Raw genomic sequence first — 13320 nt, 5'->3', positions numbered from 1 at the left:
GAAGGGGGGGGGCCTCAAGACTGGAGACAGAAGAGGAGATTTAAATATATGCAAAATTGTTTGTGGGTTGAGGGCGGGGAGTGTGGAAGCGGGGGCCGGGAGGAGAGGGCTCAGCGCTCTGCTCCGTGGGAGTCGGGCTGGAGGCTGGAGGAGGAGCCGGAGCCCCCACAGTCCCCTTCTGGCGCAGGGAGCCGCTTTGCTCCTGATAAGTAGGCGCGGTCCTGTGGGAAGCTCGGTTTTGGCCTCGGAGAGAAGGAAAACGCAGCTTGTTTTCAGCCCGGGTTGCCGGGGAGGCCGCCGGGACTGCCCGTTTTCCCATCCCACCTCCCACTTCCTTTCTCTTGGGCTTCGGGTGCTTATAACTTTATAGGTGTGAGATCATTTAAGTATCGCCCGAGCCCTGTGAGGTGCATTACACCCACTGTACGGATGGGGAAACTGAGGTTCGGCAGGAGCAGAGTCCCTTGGGGAAGGTTGGGGAGTAGCTGGGACTCTCAGAGCCTAATCTTTGACTCCCAGAGCCCTGAGCTTAACCATCTCTTGCTCCGTAGAGTTTGCTCCCAGCTCTGGGGGCCCGGGTGGGCGTGGACTCCCTCCACGACCCATGCTCTGCATCCTGCCCCCTGCCAGGGTCCTACCTGCCCCTACTGCCTGGTAAGAAGCCCAGGTCAGACTCAGCTAAAGACTGAGCCCCCGAATTTCAAAATATGGTGTAAGCCTAAAATTGGAGGTGTGAATTTTAAAGGAATGTTTCCTCATTTCTCAGGATTTTAGGCGGCGTGGCCCCTGGGGGACGGCCCCTGGGGGACAGCCCGGAGGCTTGTGTGAAGACGGGGACGTTTCTCAGAGGAAGCTCCCACCCAAAGAGAGGGCTGTTCGGACCCCCGCGGACCCGGAGTTCCCCGTGTGTGTGTGCGCGCGCGTGCGCGCGCGCACCTGTCAGTGTGCTCCCGTCGGTGCGTGTGCGTGAATCAGTGTGTCAGCGTGTTTATCTATGTGCCGGTGTGTGTGTCGGTGTGAGGGCGGGGTTGTATGTGTGTCTGTGTACGCACGTGTGTATCAGTGTGCACGTGTGTGTGTCGCTGTGACAGCCTCTGAGGACTCTCGTCCTTGGCTGGTGAGCAGCTGGGATGCTGACTTCCCTGGGGGTCAGGCCCCCCTGTCCCCGCCCCAGGCGGTTTCTGCTCCCCTTTCCAGCAAAAGCCTCTGTCATTTCAGCTGCGGGGTGGGGGTAGGACACCTCGCCAGGCAGCTGTGAGGTGAGGATTCCAAAGGGTGAGGCACCCCGAAAGCTCTGCATTATTGGGGGTGGGGTGTAGCTTGCTGCCTGGGGTGTCTGGGCAGAAAACGAGGGGCACACGCAACTCTCTAAGAAGCTGTCCGTGTGTGTATATGTGCGTGAGTGTGACAACCCAGATTTTCACATGTCGATTCATCTAAAATGCTGGCCACCCAGATGGGGCATCGCTCTCCTCGCCCAGCTGCCTTCCAGGTGAGGGCGAGGGTCTGTAACGTCTGACAGGCCCCTCTGGGGCAGACTGGCCTTCGAGGGCCGCTGTTTCAGAAGTGGCCCTCCTGACGGCCGGCATCCATGCACGGTTATCAGCCACGCAAAGGCCAACCTGGAGGGGTTCCCGAGCCCTGGCAGGGATGTAGGGGGTGTGTGTGCTTAAGTGAGTGGGTGTGAAAGTGAGGGTGTGTGCGCGTGAGGGCGAAGGGGTGTGTGCTCGGGGGTGACTGAGGCTGGGTGTGCCCGTGCGTGCCGGGCCAGGGGAGGGGGGCTCGAGAAAGGCTCTGCCACATACATCTCTCAGTTGCCGTCACAAAGAATCAGACTTGGGTGGAGCCTCTGGGATCCGGCGTCCCCCTCCGTCCCTGCTGGGGGGGGAGGCCAGCAGGGCCCCCTACCTCACTGGTTTGCCTCAATGTCCTTTGTCCTTGACCTTCCCTTTCTCTCGTCTCTGCAAATCCCGTGGCTCCAGTCGTCCCATTGCTCTCTCTCCCTGGGGATCCCCACCCCGCCTCGCATGCAAACCTCCCTGCGCCCCACCCGGCAGCCAGGATGGCTCCTGGAACCAGCACCTCCCAGAGCCACCTGAAAGGCCCCCTCTGACCTTGTTCCCACTCCTCCCTCCCCCACCCCTACTCTTCCTCTCAAGTTCACCAGCCCTGGAGTCCCATGAGCCCTCTCTCCTGAGCTTTCCGCCCAGACATCCTCACTGCTCACCCCTCAGGCCCCCGGTGCTCTCCGACCACCCTCTCCCACCCCCTCCCTGCCCACTTGCTTATTTCGTTTGTCCGCTCTCATCTACCCCACAGGAATGTGAGCCCCATGAGAACCTGGAAAGTGGGGTGCTCAGTAAGTTTCTGGTGTCTGTGAGCATCCCGGGCCCCCAGCCGCAGGCCGGGCACCCTCTCCCACGTGCTGGCCCTCACTGAGAGCAGGGCTCATTCACCTGGGCCCAACCAGACAGAGACCCCGAGTCCTAAGTCTTCCCTCAACCCGCCTATGTCTTGGGACAGTCCACCCTTCCTCCAGGCCGCCTGAGGGTGTCTGTCGCCTTCCTGGACCGGCCCCTACCACAGTCACAGCACCAAAAGTGGTAACAGTGACCATCTCTTGTAATCTACTTGCTCCACTCCATCAAGAAAATTCATTTTTAGCGGACATCAACACTGCCCTTCCCCGAAGGGCCTCGCTGTAGCACCCCATAAAGCCAGCCCCGCCAGCCATAGGCCCAAAGCCCGGAGAACAAGGGTGATGAGCCTGGCAGGGGGGCGGAGCCCTGAGTCTCCCCGAGAAGGAAATACGGTGTTTGTGGGTTTGCTTGTTCAGTTCTCTCCTTCCGCTGTGGGGAGGGCAGACCCTGGGCTCTGCCGCGGCCTCCTCAAAGCCCCAAACCGGCGGAGCACACAGTGGTCACTCAGCCAGGATCTGCTAAAATAGACAAGCGAGAGGGTGGAGGAGTCAATGAGAGGAGGGGCTGCGGCAAAGCATCTGGGGGCCTCCCGCCCCGTGGCCCCCTCGGGTCTGGTCGGGGGCTGCCGTGCGTGGGCCAGCTGAGTCAGGCCCTCCCCTGGGCAAGGGGCCACCGCGGCTCTCGCTGATCTTGCTGACGGGGCTGAAAATGCGCCTGCACCTCCCTCCACGACCCGCCATTACTCATGGCTGGCATTTATCCCCAAGCAAGGGGGTGACCCGCGGAGCAGCCCGAAGCCTCGCGTGCGTTCCGAAGGCGGGGCGGCTCGGCTCGAGGCCGGGCTGCGAGGAGGCGCTGCAAGAGTGGCCAGCGGCTGCTCTGAGCGCAGTGACCACGTTTCTCTGAGCTGAAAACTTAGGGCACAGGATGTAGCTGAGGGTTTTCTCAGATTTGTTCCTTTAACGAGTGGGAAAATCTTACGAAGGTATGAGAGTTACGCGTATTTTGTTATGTAGGTAATGGATTGTCTTCGTTGAAAAGAATCTGAGTTTCCAGAACCGAGGAAGTTCTGGAAATTAATGATTCAGTGTGACTAATATCTTGGGAGCCTCTGGGTCAACACTGTGTCCTTGGCGCTTGCACGACAATGGGGGACAAAACAGGGGGGATCCCGGCCTCATGGAGCTGACATTCCTCACGGAAATTTGCGAGCAGCCGGAGAGGCGCTGTGGGGGATTTATAGGGCTGTGAGGGCCAAGAGTTCTCCTGCAGACAGGGGGTGGGGATGTCAAGGGGAACTTTGAAGACCTAATGTTTGAGGCGAGACAGAGCCTGTTAGGAGTTAACTCTTGAAGGGATGAGAGCTGAGCGAGGAAGCACATTTCTGGCAGGAGGGAGAGCACATGCAAAGGGCCTGTGGTAGAAAGGCTGCCGGGTGTTCGAGGGCAGGGAGGGCAGCCCAGGTGGCTGGAATGTGAGGAGTGAGGGGAAGAGGAGGCTGGAGGTGTGGGCAGGGACCAGTCCAGGCAGTGCCCACCCGTCCATAGGGGTGTGGAGGACTTTCTCCCACCGGCAGTGGGGCGCTCTGGACTGTCTGACATAGATGTGACCGGCTCATACGTCTGGATGTTGATGCTAATGAGGATGATGACAATGTTGGTAACTACGGAAGTGTTTACTGAGCGCTTACCATGTGTCAAGCACCATTTCAGCCATTTGAGAGATGAGGTAAGCGAGGGCTGGGAGGGGAAGTGACTTAGCCCAGGTCACACAGGTGTCAGGTGACAGAAATGGAGGTCGGACTGAGCCAGTCTAACTCCAAGGTCCCTGCTTTTTTGTCTCACACACAAATCTGCCCTTGTGTAGACGCGAAAGGTCAAAAGACATGCAAGTGACCCTCCCACCCCCGTCCCTCCTGCCTCGCCGTGGTTCTGCCTCCTCTCTGCTCCGTGTCCTAGGCCTGGCCGAGGACTCTGGGTCACAGGGTCAGCTGGGGCTGGAAAGGCCCAGCTCAGTTCCAGGGGAAGTCAGGGTTGCAACACCAGAGGCTGAAGATCTGGAGAAGCTGGGACTCCGGCCAAGGTCAGGCCTCCACCCCACCCTGTTCAATGCGGTACAGGTCACACCACAGCTCCAGGAGCGCAGCCCACTCACCTGTTGGGGAGGTGCGGCCTTTGAGGTGCAGCCTCATTATCCCGGGGAGAGGGGCAGCGCCCCGGCCCCCTGCTTCCTCCCGTGGAAGCAGGTCCGGGTGGTTGCACCACGACAGACTCACCGGTGGCCTTAAAAAAATCCTTATTCAGGGAAATGCAAATCAAGATAGCTCACACCTGTGAGAATGGCTACTCTGGCAGCCGGAGAATAACAAGTGTTGGAAGGATGTGTAGACATCGGAACGTCGTGCTCTGCCGTAAAACAGTAAGACGCTGTGAACAGTATGGCGGCTCCTCGTCGATTTTAAACACAATTACCACACGATCCAGTGATTCTACTTTTGGTTATAAACCCAGAAGGATTGAAAGCAAAGCCTTGGACACATGTACACCCATCACTGCAGCATTATTCACGGTGGCCAAAAGGTGGAAACAACCCAAGTGTCCATCGACAGACAAACGGATGAACAAAATGTGGTATAGTCACGTAATAAAATACCATTTAGCCTTGAAAAGGAAGGAAATTCTGACACTGTTACAACCTGGCTGAACCCTGAGGGCGCTTTGCTACGTGAAATTAGCCAGTCGCAAAGGGACAAATACCGCACGATCCCACCGAGATGAGGTACCCAGAATGGGTAGATTCACAGAGATGGAAAGTAGAATGGTGTTTGCCAAGGCTGGCAGGGGTGGGGGGTAGGGGGGTATGGGGAGGTGGGGGTGAGGTGATAATGGGGCATTATCATTTGATGGGTACGGAGTTCTGGAAATGGATGGATCGTGGTGGCGGCTGCACAAGAATGTGGATGTACTTACCTGTCCACTTAAAAACGGTTAAGACGGTAAATTAAAGAAAAGAATCCTTACCCCAAGTTCTCGCAGGTTGTTCACGGTGGGCCTCCTTTTAAGTTGCATTTATAGTAAATTAAAGTACCAGATGGCAGCTGTCATTAGAGCAGTTTAGAAGCGAAGGTGCTGGTGCTCCTGGGGAAGTGACCTCAGGACCTTGGAGCCTCGATTTCCTCGGGAGGAAACGGGGATAACGATGGCGCCTCCCTGCTGGGGCCACCGTGAGGGTTCCGTGATGCCCCCGAGGGGGTCCGCCCAGCGGCCGGTGTCCAGCAAGCGCTCAGCACCCCTGAGAACTGGTGGATGTTCCTCAGGCCTTGGGTTTGGGAACATGAGCAGCACAGGCCCGAGACAGAGGAGAAAAGGCTCCTCACCCCACCGTACAGCGTACGTACACCATACACTGGGGATACAGAGGCCTGGAGGATTCAGGGGACTTGCCCAAGGTCTCTCGGCTTCTCTCGAACCACTTTCCAAATCCGTATCAGTGAGCAAGGCTGAGTCGTGCTGCAGTAACAAATGAGCCTCACATCGAAGTGTCTCAACGCAGCCAAACTTTGTTTTGCACCCAGTCTGCCATGAGTCCAGGTGATTCGCCAGGGCAATTGCCCTCCACGTGAAAACTCAGGGATCCAGGCTGCCTCCGTCTTGGGGTGCCTCCATCTCCAGGTCACTGAGGCAGAGAGAAGAGCATCCCTTCCTCCCAGAACCCACGGGCCAGCACTGGTCACAGGGTGGCGGGTCCTGAGAAGGAAGGATTGGAGAACTGGTTGTGGGTGAGCCCTGGAAGTTCCTACTCACCATCCGAGTGGAGGGAAGGCCAGCAGATGGCTGTTTCCAGGGCATACACACTCACAGTGAACTGAGTCCAAGAGCAAAGGGCTTAAAGCTAGAATTATTCCCCCGCCTACCCAACCCCCGGTTCTCTTCTTGGGCAACCCGTTACCAGGGCTATTCTGGGGGGGGGGGGGTGTGTGGCTTACAGCCAGGTGTGTATCAGAGGGGCTTCTCTTGAAATGCAAATAAAGGTTTATCATTCTTGTCCCCTCCTTGGAAAAGCAGGCAGGTGTTTGTCAGAGCGCCTGCTCTTCCTTTGGGCGGTGCCTCTGCATTTATACAATAGTCCCGGTCCCCGGATGGGCGTCCAAGCGCTTCCAAAATTCTGTTTTTATAACCAGCGATGCAATGAATCTCCTGTACCTTTTCTCTCGTCACCCAAGTGAGTGTTTCTGTGGCATAAATTCCTAAAAATGGAATCGCTCGGTCAAAGGGCACCGAACAATCTGACAGTTCTCTGCCAGCAGGTGCGGGCTCCAGGGTCACTAGGAGCTTTTAAGAATAGCTGCGAATGGAGCCCAGTGGATTCCAGGGACCTGGCGAGTTCTCTGTCTCGAGGGGAACCAAACGGAACACTGAGTTGGGGAAGTGGGAGGAGAGGGTGTCCTTCCCTTCTAGACTCTGTGCTCCCAGTTCTAATACCGGTGCTCTGCCAAGCCCATGGCACAGACGGCAAACAGCGGGTTCCGAGAGGTGGAGTCACTGCCTGCAGCTGCCCAGCGAGCAGCATCGGAGCTATGGTCCCAGCCTGGGCGAGTCCCCTTGGGCTCCAAGATCCCAGTTCCTGGCTGGACACCTCATGGGTACTTTCTTTACTGGCTCCTCTCAAGGACATTAATGTACCCCCAAGAACTTTCTTTTGGCAAGTTTCTGAAAGTCGTCTTGGCTTCCTTGGGACTCACTGGGTCCAGTTCTTTGGCCCGTCGAGTTGCACACCGATCGGCCTCTTCCTTTTTCCCTTCATCGTTTTTCATCTCTTTGCTTCATCTCTTTGCAAGAGCATCTTGGTGTTTACAAAGTTTGGTCTTGTTGATTTTTAAATTTTCTTTCTTTTTTGGATAATATCACTGTTGTTTGTGGGGGGAAAAAAAGCAAAACATCCTTCTTGTAAAAGAAAGAAAGAAATTCAGGCAACACTGAAAACTGCCGGCAAGAAAGTAAAAACATCCCCAACACTCCCCACCCGGAGATGACCATGCCTGGCGGTTCGGTGAATGAAAGTCTACAGATCCTAAATATTTCTACCTCTCCCTCCCCCACCCCCCGATGATAATGAAAATCTCTACCTTTCCCACCACAGGTGGGGTGTATGAGTCCCCAGGGCGGGTCTGAAAATCCCCATTAGTTCCTCCCCCATCCTTTACCCCCGGCCTCACCTGGGCCTCCCCTGCTCCTGCTTCCAGGTCCTGCGGGGTTGGTACCAACTGAGCAGGTGCTAGTGATGTCCCCACCTCCGAAGAGAGTTCCATTTGCTCCACGCCTGTCCCCTTCCGGACCCCAAGAGGCTGAGACCCGGCGGGAAGGCAGGGTGGCCTCTGTCTGCTCTGTCGCTGTGTCTCCCACCCACCCACCACCCAACACGACACTGACTTTCGAAGCGCAGAGTGGGCGCCAGCTTGGGCGTGGGTGCTCCAAGTGTCCAGGTCTCCTCCGCGAGGTGGGGGCGGGCCATCCTGTGGCTGTTTCCATCCATCCACCGGCCTCCTGGGTGCGCCTGCTCCTCTAGGAAAGGAGGAGTCACAGCTCAGGACTGACGAGCGCCCTGCCTGGCTTGGTTTCTCCTTGAGGAGTCGTGACTTGGGTGGCGGCCCCAGGACCCAGTGTAACACAGACGTGAGGCTGGGGGTGGGGGTGGGGGTGGCAGCGAGCTATGAGGGCAATGGGTGGGTTATAAAATGGCAGCCCTGCTTTGGGGCCCCTTGGGGGCACAAGGGCCTGGTACTCTGGGGACATCCTTCCAGGAGTGGCAAAAACCCCACCAGGGCGGGTATGTGGAGGGCATGGCAGTGACCTTGGGCAAATCGTCTTAAGTCTCAGAACCCCAGTTTCCTCATCCACTTTTTTAAAAAACTGAATGCACTGACCTCGTAAAGCATTCTGGGCCGGAGGGTCCTAGGAGGGGCCTCCTCACAGCACAGTTTCGTTTTTGTCCGCTTGCCCTTGGGGTGGCGGCCGGGGCGAGCTAAGTTACATAAGTGGAGGGGCTGCAGGAAGCCACAATTCTCTGTCCTAAATGGCTCCTGATTATTTACAACAGGGCATTTCAAACAGGTTTTTTTTTTTTACACCCATCTTTGCCTTCTCAACCTTGTGCCTTGTTCTTTCTCAAAATAAATCTTACCCAAGTGATCAACCCCGAAGAAAGCAGGGGTGAGGAATGAGAGCCCACCCACCTGGCCCTCTCTGCCCTTCCTTCCTCCCTCCCCCAAAGCCCCCTAGGATTTATGAAAGGCTTGAATCACTATTTTAGGCCAGCAAGGGTGACAATGCCCAGAGGAAGTAGAAGGGGCAAATAGGTCTCCAGAGGGGTCATTTCCCCAGCATATTTCTCCCTGAGCTTACTAGAAGGACAGAAAGAAGTCTTCAGATCAGAGATGGGTGTGTCTGAAAGTCCTATAGAGCTGGGGTCACCACGCTAGCGCAGGCTGGGCAGCTCTGACCCCACAAGCCACCCTCCCTCTGAGGGCTCTGAGATGCCTAGAATGTCCCTGTGGAACACACAGGGATATGGACGAGGTCACCCCACTGCATCGCCAGAGGCGGACCCAGCCGGAATGCCCATCGGCCGCTGTCCAGTCACCCGGCCCCGGGAGACGTCCCCAGTGCTGAGCCTCAGCTTCCTCGTCTGTAAAATGGGGCAGTAGTCATTGTGCTCTAGATGAGAGGGGCGTGAGGAGGTTGCAAGGAGCCGTAAGGCCTGGAGCACCGCTCCTGGCACGTAGCGGGTAACACACCGGTAGCAGTCACGGCTCAGATAGCAATGATAAGGATCCAGGTGAGGGCTGGAAGGAGCCTTGGAACTCTCGCCTGAGACGGGAGCGAGACTGGGTAAGGGTCCAGCAGGAGAGTCCAGACTCGAACCCAGAACCTGACACCAGGGCCTTTACGCCTTCCAGATTCCCAAACATCATGCATTTAAGACTGGTACCCTGTTCCTCAGCGCTAGTGCCTAATTAGCTGTGGGAATTGGTCCAAGAGGCCTTGACACCTTCCAGACTCCCAAACAGACGGGAGAGAGGGTTTGGCCCTAGAGAGTAGTTAGTCCCTGGCCCCATCCCAGAGAGGGAAACTGAGGGGCTTGTCTGGGTCTCGGGGGAAGCAGTGTGGCCTCTGCCAGGGACCCTTCTGGGACCGCAGTCCCCTTCTCGCTTGGTTCCCACCTTTCCCCCAACTCCAGTGTCCCCAGTCCTCCAGAGGAAGATTTCTGTGGTCCCGGTTGGGGGTGCCAGACTGCCAGCGACGAGTGTTTTTTTCATCCCAGCCACGCTGACTTGGGCGATTATTCTTATTGAAGGCAGGGAAGAAATTCGAGCGCATGGCAGCTGGTCACCTCAGGGCGGCGGCCCACCTCGCCTGCCTTGGTGCCCAACTCAAACCTGAGCCGGAAAGGGAGGGGGAAGGTGGGAAGGAGGAGTAGGAAAGGAGGAGTGGAGGAAAGGGGAGGAGGAGGACCGTGGAGGAGGAGGATGGAGGGGGGTAGGGAGGGTGACGGGGGTGGAAGGGGAGGGGGAGGGGAGAGAAGAGGGAGTAGGAGGGAAGGGGTAGGAAGGAGAGGATTAGGGGGGTGAGGAGGAGGAAGAGGAAGCGATGGATGGGGAGGGGGAGAGGTGGGGGGAGGACGAGGGAGGGAGAGATGCGGATGAATAATTTACTACGAAAATGCAAAAAGAATTTAGGAACTCTCAATCTATAAATATTTATTTCCACAAGGTCGCCCCCCCCCCAACTCTCGCCCCCTTGCTGGCCCTTGCTTGCCCCCTTTGGGGCCCCCTCCCCCTCCCCCGGCCCCTCCCCCTCCCCGCCGGCCGCGTCCGCCCCTCGGGCTCCCGGACGGCGGTGGGGGCGGGGCGCGCCTTCGCGCCAGCGTCGCGGCTCCGCTCCCCCTCTGCCCGCCGCCCGCGTCCCTCCCGGCGCGTGTGCGTCGCTGTCTCTGTCTCTCGCTCGCTCTCGCCGTCTCTCTCCATCTGTGGGTGGTCTCTCCGCGCCTCTCCGCTCCCGGGGCCCCGGCTCCCGCCCGCCGGTCCCGGAGCAGGAAGACACGGGGCCCGGAGGGACAGACATGGCATGGGGAGGGGGGACCCCTTTGAAGGCCCGGAGGGGAGAGGTCGTTTCCCCGGCAACTGGCAGGCGAATGGCGGCGCCGCGGGGGCTGCGGATTAGCACGCGGGCGGGGAGCGGCGGGGGCCACGCCCCGGCCCCCCCGGCCCCGCCCCCGGCCCCGCTGCGGGTTGGGGCGCAACGCGGTGGGGATTTCGGAGGCTCTTGGACTCGGCAGTGGGGGAGGGAGGTGGGGCCCTGGCAGGTAATCAGTCAATCAGCGGATCAATCAGCTGATCAGTCGTAGGGCAATCGGTTACAGGTCCACGCCGCGGGGAGGTGTAAGCTCTGGGTGCAGAATGAGACAGCTGGGTCCTAACCCCTCTTCAGCCGCTCGCTTCCTAGCGGTGTAGCCCTGAGCCAGTCAGTTCCTGCGCACCTCGCCAGCCTCGGGTCTCCCATCTGTGCGAGGGGCAGGAAGCGGACTGGGGGGCTCGCCAGCCCTCTAACAAGCTCGACAGCACCGACTCCTCCGGCATGTTCTTCGTGAGCTGAGAACTGGGCTCACAGAGGTCATCCTGCTCTTGACGGCGGCGGGCTCAGTGCCTGACCCGGAACGGGTCCTGGGCTCCAGTCTCCTCTCCTTCGGGAGTGGGGAAACTGAGTGTCAGAGAGGTGAGACGCATGGCGTGGTTGCCTAGACCCTGGAGTTGGATGCCGGCCCTTCCCTGAAGCCATTCCTGAGCCTCAAGAGGGCTGGGGACGGGGAAGGAAGCATGTCATTAATGACGGAGAACTCCTCAGGCAGGATGCTCAGGGTCACCGGCTGGAAGAGCTTCCTGGCCTAGACCTCCCTGCCCTGCAACTTAAAACCAAGCGTGACATTTAATAGGCGAACTCTTGTTTATTTGTTTGTTTGTCTGTTTGTTCGTTTGAACACAGCCCTTCTGACAGGCACCAGCTCCTTGCCCACCCATGGCTGGACTGGAAGATGGTGAAGGGGTTGATAAACTGGCCTCCCCGCCCCCACCCCACCCCACAGTAAGGACTGAGGAATCACCCGGATGGTAGCCATTTATTTATTTCAGCGGCCCCTTTAAGCCTGGGCTGCAGGCACATTGCCAGGCGGGCTCTGTTTGAAGCTCCCAGCTCTAATCTGGCTGCAGCAATCCTCCCAAATCAGGGTCCCTGGGTTGCTCCAGGGGCAGGGACAGGCCTAGCCTGCAGAGCTCTCCCAGGGTTGGGGACAGCTGCTGGGCCATCCCCGCCCCCCACACCAGGCAAATGCATCACACACACACACACACACACCTCTCTGTGCGGCAAACACACACTCATCCTTCTCACACCCAACACTCTCCCGCGTGGACCAGCATTGTGTGTCTGAGGCCTGTGGGCCCCTGGCCCAAGGCTTGGCCAGCTCACCCAGGCCATTTCTCCTCGTGGGAAGGATTTCTCGAGAACCTTGTGGTTCTAGACTCTATGCCCCATTCCCTCCATGCTCCAGGCCCCTAGAACCCTAAGCCCCCATAGAAGCTGAGGTTGGGAGAGATAACCCACCCAAGACCCCCCAGCTAGTGACAGGAGTGGCTGGGATCTGAGCTGGTCTCTGGAGTCCTAGACCCTCCCACATGTCTGTGCTTGCAGACTGGATTAGTGCGCAACATGTGGCCATCTTTTCCCTGACACTGGTTTGGGCGTTTCCCAAGACCTTCTGGGGTTGGCGGGATGGCTTGCATCTCTGCCTGGCACACTATGGGGGTCTAGTTCACACCCTCTGGCTGATTGCATCAATGGGAGAGAACAGGTGGTCTCACAGCGGAGTTGCTTGCATCTCAGGTGTCTCCAGGGGCAGGGAGGGCACGAGAGGGATTAGACTGGTCCGCGAGGACCAGTCCCTGAGACTCAGGGATGCCGGTGTCAGACAAGGTGTGGAATGGGGTCCTGAGGTCTGGGATCCAGATCCAGAACTGTCTGTGTGACTGTGGGCGAGGCTCTCTACCTCTCCAGGCCTCAGTAAAAATAAGGGGGCTCGGTTCTCTAGCTCCAAGAATTCTTCCAGGTGAACCGGACAAGGATTCTCTAAGCCTTTCATCCTCCCCGAAACCTCTCTTGAACACCTACCCGCAGCTTCACAAAGGTGAGCTCCAAGGACTGGGCGCCTGGTCTGGGGGAAGCCAGATGCAAATAACACCGTCCCAGCGCTAGGCCGTGTGCCAAGGGAGGTGTTGGGCAGCTAATTAAAGTCACCGTCTTTTCAGCACCTACTAAACGTGTTACCTTGTCACCTTGTTTAATCTGCCCAATAGCCTCACGAGGAGTGACCGCCGTTATCCCCATCTTCCAGATGAGGAAACTGAGACCCAAAGGGGGCGGGTACCCCGCCGAGTTCATACAGATGGCAAGTGTGAGCCCAGGTGGACCCCAGCCTTGGGACACTGCGGCTGCCTTGGTGGTTGTTACATAAGTCTTCAGAGTGGAGGCCTCCTAGGAGCTGAGTCTAGAAGGATCTTCCCAAGCGGTCAAGGAGGCAGAAGGGCGCTCGAGGCAGCGGGCACACACCGAGCCACGGCGTGGTGAGGCAGGAGAGCGCCTGCCTGTGGTAAGGACTGAGGGGTCCGGCGTGGTGGGCGGTGAGCTTGGGGTGCATGCCCCCTGTGAGCACCCAGAGGGTTCTCCAGCAGCGGTCCCCAACCTTTTTGGCGCCAGGGACCGGCACTTCTGAGAATCTAATCCCTGAGGATCAGAAGTGTGGCCGCGGCGACGACGCTAGTGCTGGGGGAGCTGGTCTGCAGGACATGGTT

General features: G+C 58.2%; 1 long non-coding RNA gene across 1 annotated transcript; it reads left to right on the top strand.

Annotated features, from left to right (window-relative positions):
* On the top strand, window positions 1-1912 carry LOC118600360. The gene is made up of 2 exons (XR_004949956.1): window positions 1-654; window positions 767-1912. It is a non-coding gene; the product is annotated as an uncharacterized LOC118600360 (long non-coding RNA).
* Window positions 1913-13320: the final 11408 nt, after the last annotated feature.

This window comes from Rousettus aegyptiacus, unplaced genomic scaffold, assembly GCF_014176215.1.
Source record: "Rousettus aegyptiacus isolate mRouAeg1 unplaced genomic scaffold, mRouAeg1.p scaffold_m13_p_3, whole genome shotgun sequence".
NCBI classification, from domain to species: domain Eukaryota; kingdom Metazoa; phylum Chordata; class Mammalia; order Chiroptera; family Pteropodidae; genus Rousettus; species Rousettus aegyptiacus.
Note: the sequence above shows the minus strand (reverse complement) of the source record. Positions and strands in the feature narration are given on the sequence as shown.